Consider the following 7,739-nt stretch of genomic DNA (forward strand, 5'->3'; position numbering starts at 1 on the left):
GAGTTATTACAGTGGCTCAGAGAAACTGGCAAAGAAATGAGATTAATGAAGGTCAGAAGGACTGGTATCAATTAATAAGTAATCCTAGGTCAGAGGGGGTGAGCTTTGAACTGGGTGGGTCAATCACAAGGAGGACATGCAGATCGCAAGAGTCAAAACAGAATGAAATAAAAATTGAGATAAATATATTGAATCAGTTCACAAATTCCTCAATGAAGCCTAGCATGAGAGGTTAGGTCAAGAACTGTACAAAAGCAATTTATGTAACTACAATGTTTGTACGCCCATAATATTCTGAACAGAAACAATTTTCTCATGTCTGGGGAAAGTTGCTTTTCCACAAACAGTGGCGACAGCAATCCCACCTTCAGACATACAGGACTTATCACCCCCAGTGCTGTCAGCCTTTCCACCTCTGAGAGTGTTAACCCTACATTGCCTGAAGGAACTGTAATGGCCTTCCCTGAGGCAGTTCCCATGCAAAACAATGCTGATTCTTTTAAGGACAAGTGCTCACCAACATCTTTGAACATAGACTTAGTCTTCATCCATTTTCTGCTGCTGTAAATAGAATGCCATTGACTGAATAATTTATTTAAAAAAGAAATGTGTTTGAACATGATTCTGAAGATTGCATCATCCAAAAGCAGGGTGCACCCAGCGATATCTTTCTTGCTGTGTCATGGCATTGTGAAAACAGCAACCAAGTACATGAGACAGAGAAAATGTGGCCGAACTTATCCTTTTATCAGTAGCCCACTCCTATAATAACTTACTCACTCTTATGATAATGACATTAATCCATTCATGAGAGCTAGGCCTTCGTGACTTCTTCACTTCTTAAAGGTACCAACGTTTAAAACTATTACATAGCAATTAAACCTCAACATGAGTTTTGAAAGGGGCATTCAAACTATGGACGATGTATAGCAAGACTCAATTCCCAGAGGACCCTTAAATGTGAGCCTTGATGTGTGACCCACAAGCAAGTGCACTATGCTCTAAAAGATCTAGTTGAGATTTCTAATATGCGCAGACAAAAACCTGAGTAACGTGTGAGAATAGGTACCAAGGGTGTGAGATAATGGAGTAAGAAACATAAAGTTGTTGGATCAAGCTAAATTTAAGGATAGGGGTTCACTAAGCAGAGATTCTGTATTTAGTATTACAGCTTTGAGAGTTAAAAAGTGCTCTAATGGATTCTTTGATTGATTGTCTGAAACACGGGCCAAAAATGGCTACCAGGAGTGAACTGAAAAGGCCCAAACTACATTGGGTAAAATGTAAGGACAGGAATTCAAAGTCTTAGGGAGATTTTACCGTTAGAAAGAATTTGTCATGTAAGACTTAGTGATGCACACTGAGAGGGTTTACAAGACATCCTTTCACTAATACTATAGGAAATAAATTTCTGAGGAGAGCATTAGAGTCCTTGAAAAATTTCTTGATTATTCTTCTATGAAGGCCAAATCTTACAATAGGAACAGTAGGCATTAATTGATAACCTAAATAAAATGGAAGTAACTATATCCTGGGGTGGCAGGGGCCAAGGGACAATAACCTAGGTGGGCATGGTTACTGAAATGGACAACAGAATGAAAGCAGCAATCAGAATAGTCTGACTTGTGCAAACCTATAGTGTCGACTAGTTGATCATGGTTATCCTAGAAATAAAATGGTTGGAAAGACCACTAAGTTACTATTTGCTCTGTATAAATAGAAAAGGTCTAGGTCAAGTGAACAAAAATCTAACTTGAGACACAAAAGCAATCAGTAAACCAATTGCCAGACTTGAACCAGTTTACAAGCACAGAACTTGAATGAAGGGGAGAATAGGTCTTCTTTAGGAATAACATTGGTATATTACTAAAAATTTATGTTAAATTATCCCCAGCTATCCCTGAGAGGAAATATGTCCTTTATCAGGGAAACTGTGCATTGGAGAAAAGGAAATAACCAGGTCTGGATTATTGGACACTGGCTCTGAACTGACGTTAATTTGAGGAGAACCCAAAGGTCACTGCGGCCCACTGGTCAGATAGGGGTTTATGGAAGTCAGGTTACCAATGGAGTGGGCCCGTTGTGTCCTAGAACCCATCCTAGATTTTTCTCCCATGTTAAGGAATGCATAATCGAAATGCATATACCCAGCAGCTGGCAGATTTCCCACACTGGTTTCTTCAGCTAAGCAGTGAGTGCTATAAATGTGGGAAAAACCAAGTGGAAGCCACTATAACTGTCTCTATATAGGAAAATAATAAACCAAAATAATACCACATTTTTGAAGGGATTGCAGAAGTCCCACATTAAGGGCATAAAGTATGTAGAGGTGGTGATTTCAACACATCCTTATTCATTCACCTATTTTCACTATGTAGAAGAAAATAGCTCTTAGAGAAAAATGTTGCATTATCATAAGTTTAACCAGGTGGTGATTTCAATTGAAGCTGATATGCCAAATATAGTTTCATTTACTAAGAATTATAACATACCACTCTGCCTAGAGTTAGCTACTCTCCCAGAAAAACAGGTCCCAGCCAGGATCGTCGCAAGAGATTTGGAAATGATAGAGACAGAGAAATAACAGAGACAAAGACAAAGTGCAATTTAAAATGATGGGGGAGTCAGGGGTCCTCCAGCATTCCCGTGAGTTGTGAGGCCCTGAGTGAAATCCCACATCAGTATTTATTGTTACAGCAAAGAGTTGTCCTTGGTTAAAGAATTATGTGTATAGCTCATTTGTTGAGGTTTCAAGGCTTCCCAAAGGTTTAAAGGGACCCCTACCTAATTGTATCTACAAGAATAGACAGTTACAAAATTTTTCTAAGATAAACCTATTAAGCCCTAAGTTAGAAATAGACATAGCTGAGCATACAAATTAAAGATAAAAATGTATAAAGTGGGAACACTAAGTCTGTATACTAATCTAATCTATTCTCTAAATACAAAGACATGTGGTCCGGAGTGAAGCCGGAATAGCCTTGAAGTTTAAGATAGTTCCAGCCGCACATTGTCTGCTGGGCAGGCATTTTCAGCTTCTCAGCCTTGGGCCCAAACCGAGCTCTGCTTTGCAAATAAGCTCTAGGTGATGGCTTGCAGCGTTGAAGAGAACATATTGCAGACATCCTGTAACAAGGCCTCCCTTTGCTAGAAGAAGCTTCTAATCTGTGAACTAAGAGGCCCACAGATTCCTTCAAGGGAAGGCCCTCCAAAACACCCCTCATGTCTCTTAGCTTTATTTCCCAATACCACTCAGTATCCAATATGCAAGTATTGATGTGGAAAATAATTTTCTCTTGATACCCATTAGTAAAGACCACCAGAAGTAGTTTTCTGCCAACTGCAAAAACCACATATACGCATTCACCGTCTTACCTCAGGAAGACATCAACTCTTCAGCCCTATTTTCTAATTTTTATCACAGTAATTTTGATTGACTTTCTGTTCCAAAAGATATCACAGTGGTCCATTACATTGATGACATTATGCTGATTGGACCTAGTGAACAAAATGTAGCAGCTACTCTGGACATATCGGTAAGATATTCCACAGCTAAAATGTGGGATATAAATTTACCAAAAACTCAGGAGTCCTCCTCCTCACTGAAATTGCTAGAAGACCAGTGGTGTGGGACATAATCTGACAACCCTTCTATAGTGAAGGATAATTTATTGCATCTGGCCCTTCCCACAACTAAAAAATAAATAATGCCTTATGGGCCCCCAGATACTACAGGAAACATATTCTTCTTTGGATGTGTTACTCCAGCCTGTTTGTCAAGTGATCCAAAATATTTGAGTTTTTATCATGGCCAAGAAGAGGAGAAAGGTCTGGAGCACGTGCAGACTACTCTGCCACTTCAGCCGTGATTCAGCAGATCGAATGGTGCTTGAAGTGATGCTGACAGACAACGATACTATTTGGAGCCTTTGGCTAGCCCATACATAAATCACAACATAGGCATTTAAAATTGTAGAGCAAAGCCTTGCTATTCTTCACAGATAACTACTCTTCTTTTGAGAAATACTTTTTGGCCTGTTAATGGATCTTGGTAGAGACTACGGACTTAACCATAAGCCATCAAGTAGCCATGTGACCTGAGCTCCCCATCCTGAACTGGATATTATCTAAACCCTCAAGCCATAAAGTTAGATATGCATAGCAGCACTCCACCATCAGATGGAAGTGGATTATACATGATACAGCTTGAGCAGGACATGAAGGCACAAGTAAGTTACATTAGGAAGTGGCCCAGAGGCTCAGGGTTCCTACTCATGGTATCCTGCCTTATCTCCCCGAGCCTGTATCTACACCTTATGGGAAGTTCCCTGTAATCAGTTGACAGGGTAAGTGCACTTGAGCTTATTTACAGATAGCTCTGCATGATACACAAAGATCAATAAAGAAATACAGTGGCAAAAAGAAATCTTTCTAGTGGCGGGACTTCAATCAGTGCACTTAATTGTTCACTTTGCTTGAAAGGATACTTGGCCAGACATGCAATTGTATATTGATTGTGTAGGTGGTGGTTTGGCTGAATGACCGGAGACTTAGAAGGAACATGATTGGAAAATTTATTACAGGGAAACGTGGGGGAGAGGTATGTAAATAAACCTCTCTAGATGGCCAAAACATGAAGATAATTGTGTCCCATATGAATGTTTACCAAAGGGTGTCATTGGCATAGGAGAATTTTAATAATCAAGTGGATAAATGACCTGTTTTGTAAACACCAGTCAGCCTCTTTCCTCAGCCACTTCTATCTTTACTCAGTGGACTCATGAACAAAGTTGACTATGGTCAGCACCAAAGACTTTAATTAACCAAGGAATACTTTGCTAAGACCACCACTAAAACCCCAATCTGCCAGCTACAGAGACCAATATGAATTCCTGATATGATATTATTCACCAGGGTGATGATCAAGCTACCTGATAGCAAGTTGATTACATTGGACAGATTCCATTTTAGTAGAGGCAGCCTTCTACTCTAACTGAAATAGACGATTAATCTCAATACAGATATGCATTTCTTGCATTCAAAGCTCCTACCAAAATTACAATCTGTGGCTATACAGAATGCCTTATCAGTCATCATGATAATCTACACAGCATTACTTCTGATCAAGGAATTCACTTCAGACCAAAGGAAGAGTGGCAATGGCCCCATGCTTATCAAATTTACTAGTCATACCATACTTTCCACCATTCTGAAGCATCTTCAGAATGAGAGAACATTGGAATACCTTTATGAAGACAGTGCCAGCTGGGCGACACATTAGTATGTATGCACACATGTATGTGTGTGTGTGTGTGTTTACAAAAGATAACTCAGTGCTGAATTGATGACTGTACACATGTACACTCAGGATATGTCCTACATCATTTTATTTAAATTGACTCTATTAACTTATTAAAAGTTTAGATCATATCGCAGAACATCCTGATTGTGAAAGTGATGTATTTACAATGCATCTTTAACATTGAAAAATGTTTTTAAGTTAAAAATGTTACAGTATCTAAAAATTATCATCCTAATACATAGCACATAAAGAAATATTTAGTCTGAATAAGTTATTGCAGTCAGACCATGTACTGCTGCTAAAGGCCTCTGGTGGTGATAAAAAGTTCTACTTAAAAAAAATGACAAATCTTTATAAAACTACGGAGATGCTGTTGCATTTCAAACATGAACTGCTCCACCCTCCCTACCATTGCCACTCTGTGACAAGGTCTTCACCACAGGTAGGCAAAGACAAGAAAAATTTTGAAATAAATTCAAAAGCAAACAGAAAACCTGAATAGACTTATAAGAAAAATAGATTGAGATTTCCTGGGAAAGGGTAGAGCGAGATGGCTGAACAGAGCCCTTCTGCAATCATCCCCACAGGAACGCCAGATTGAACAGCTGTGCATGCAAGAAGGCACCTTCATAAGTACCAAAAAACAGGTGAGTGAACACGATAACTGGTTTCAAAGTCATACTAAGGAAAGAGGCATTGAAGAGGATAAGAAATGCAATATGGCACTGCCTAGCCCACCACTTCCCAATTCCCCAGCAGGGCTGCACAGAAGCAGAGAGGATCTTTGTGCTTGGGGGAGAGATAGTGAAGTAATCGTGGGACTTTGCATTGGACTTCAGTGCTGCCCTGTCACAGTGGAAGACAACATAAGGTAGAATTCTGCCAGCACCCACAGAGTAAGCATTTAGACCAGTTCCAGCCAGAGGGCAATCCTCTGCCTCGGCAGTAGGAAAATGAATACAAGCCAGCTCCAATGCTGTCTGGTGAAAGTGTCCCAGGACGCAGAATAAATTTGAAAGGCAATCAGGCCACAAAGACTGCAATCGTTGTGTAAGTCCTGGTGCTACACTGGTCTTGGAGCCAGTGCACTATGGGTGCATGTGACCCAGTGACACACCAGCTGTGGCTGCATAGGGAATGTCTTTTTTACCCCTCCTCCAACTCTAGGCAGCGAAGATCAGAAAGAGACTCCTTCTGCTTGGGACAAGGAAAGCAAATTGCACGGAGAACTTTGTCTTGCACCTTGGTTATCAGCTTAGCCATAATAATAAAAAAAAATAAGTACCCAGCAGTTTTCTGAAGCCCCTGATTCCTGCGTGTCATTTCTACACCCGCCCTGGACCAGACGAGAACCTGCTGTTCTGAAGTAAAGAACCTAATCGCGGCAGATTTCTCCACCTAATAAGAGACCTTGGGCCTTGAATAAACATCAGTGGTAGCCAGGCAGTTGTGGTCACAGCCTCTGGGAAGATCCAGTACTACACTGATGTGACATGTGACTCTGCACAGTCCCAGATGTGGTGTCCATTGGAGTATTCATTGCACCCCTTTCCCAACTCCAGGAAGCCCAGCCCAGAGAGTGAGACATTTTCTGTTTGGGGAAAAGTGGAAAGAGAGCAAGAGATTTTTCCTGGTTATCCTATTACTGAAAACGCGACCCCTTTTCCTTGAGGCCAAATCAGAAGAATAAGAACAGGTGATTTGGGGAGGAAGGAAAGAGAATTTACTTTGTAAAGGAGAAAAAACAGTAGACCTCACTTCAAAATCCCAAACTTCCTAAACATAGGCAGAAATACAGAGTTTTTAAAGGGAGGGTTCTCAGATTGAGACAATGTCTGTGGTTAACTTCTAATCATCATATATCTGCCAAAGACAAAGCCTGTGAACTCTACACCACCTGGGAGCTTTATCTAAAGACTTAACCTGCCTCAGGGACACAGGCCAGGCTGCAGTTCCCAAAAAGAATGGGAGAAGTTTTAAAGAGACAGAAAATATTTCCATCCTCCCCCCCGCCCAGGCCATTCCCTGTTACACTCCAGGGAATTCTCCTATATTTTACCCAAGCCCACCAAGTTGGTACCACTAGGAATCTGCATGAGTCACAATATTGCTGGACTTCAGGTGTCCCCTAGTGTTGATAAAGCTCCAGTGGCCAAACATTTAGATCAAAGTCCTAAATTGCCAAACTGTTTTGATTACGACAGCCTTATAATAAAGTTTGAAGTCTGGTAAGTTGATACCTCTCATTTTGTTTTTATTGCTTAGTATTGTTTTTGCTATGCGGGCTCTTCTCTGGTTCCATACAAAGCGTAGAATCAATTTTTCTACATCTGTGAAAAATGATGTTGGTATTTTAATAGGGATTGCATTGAATCTGTAGATCACTTTGGGTAGTATAGACATCTTAATGATGTTGATTTTGCAGACCCACGAGCAC

Source organism: Propithecus coquereli, unplaced genomic scaffold (assembly GCF_000956105.1).
Source record: "Propithecus coquereli isolate 6110/MARCELLA unplaced genomic scaffold, Pcoq_1.0 Scaffold479, whole genome shotgun sequence".
NCBI lineage: Eukaryota > Metazoa > Chordata > Mammalia > Primates > Indriidae > Propithecus > Propithecus coquereli.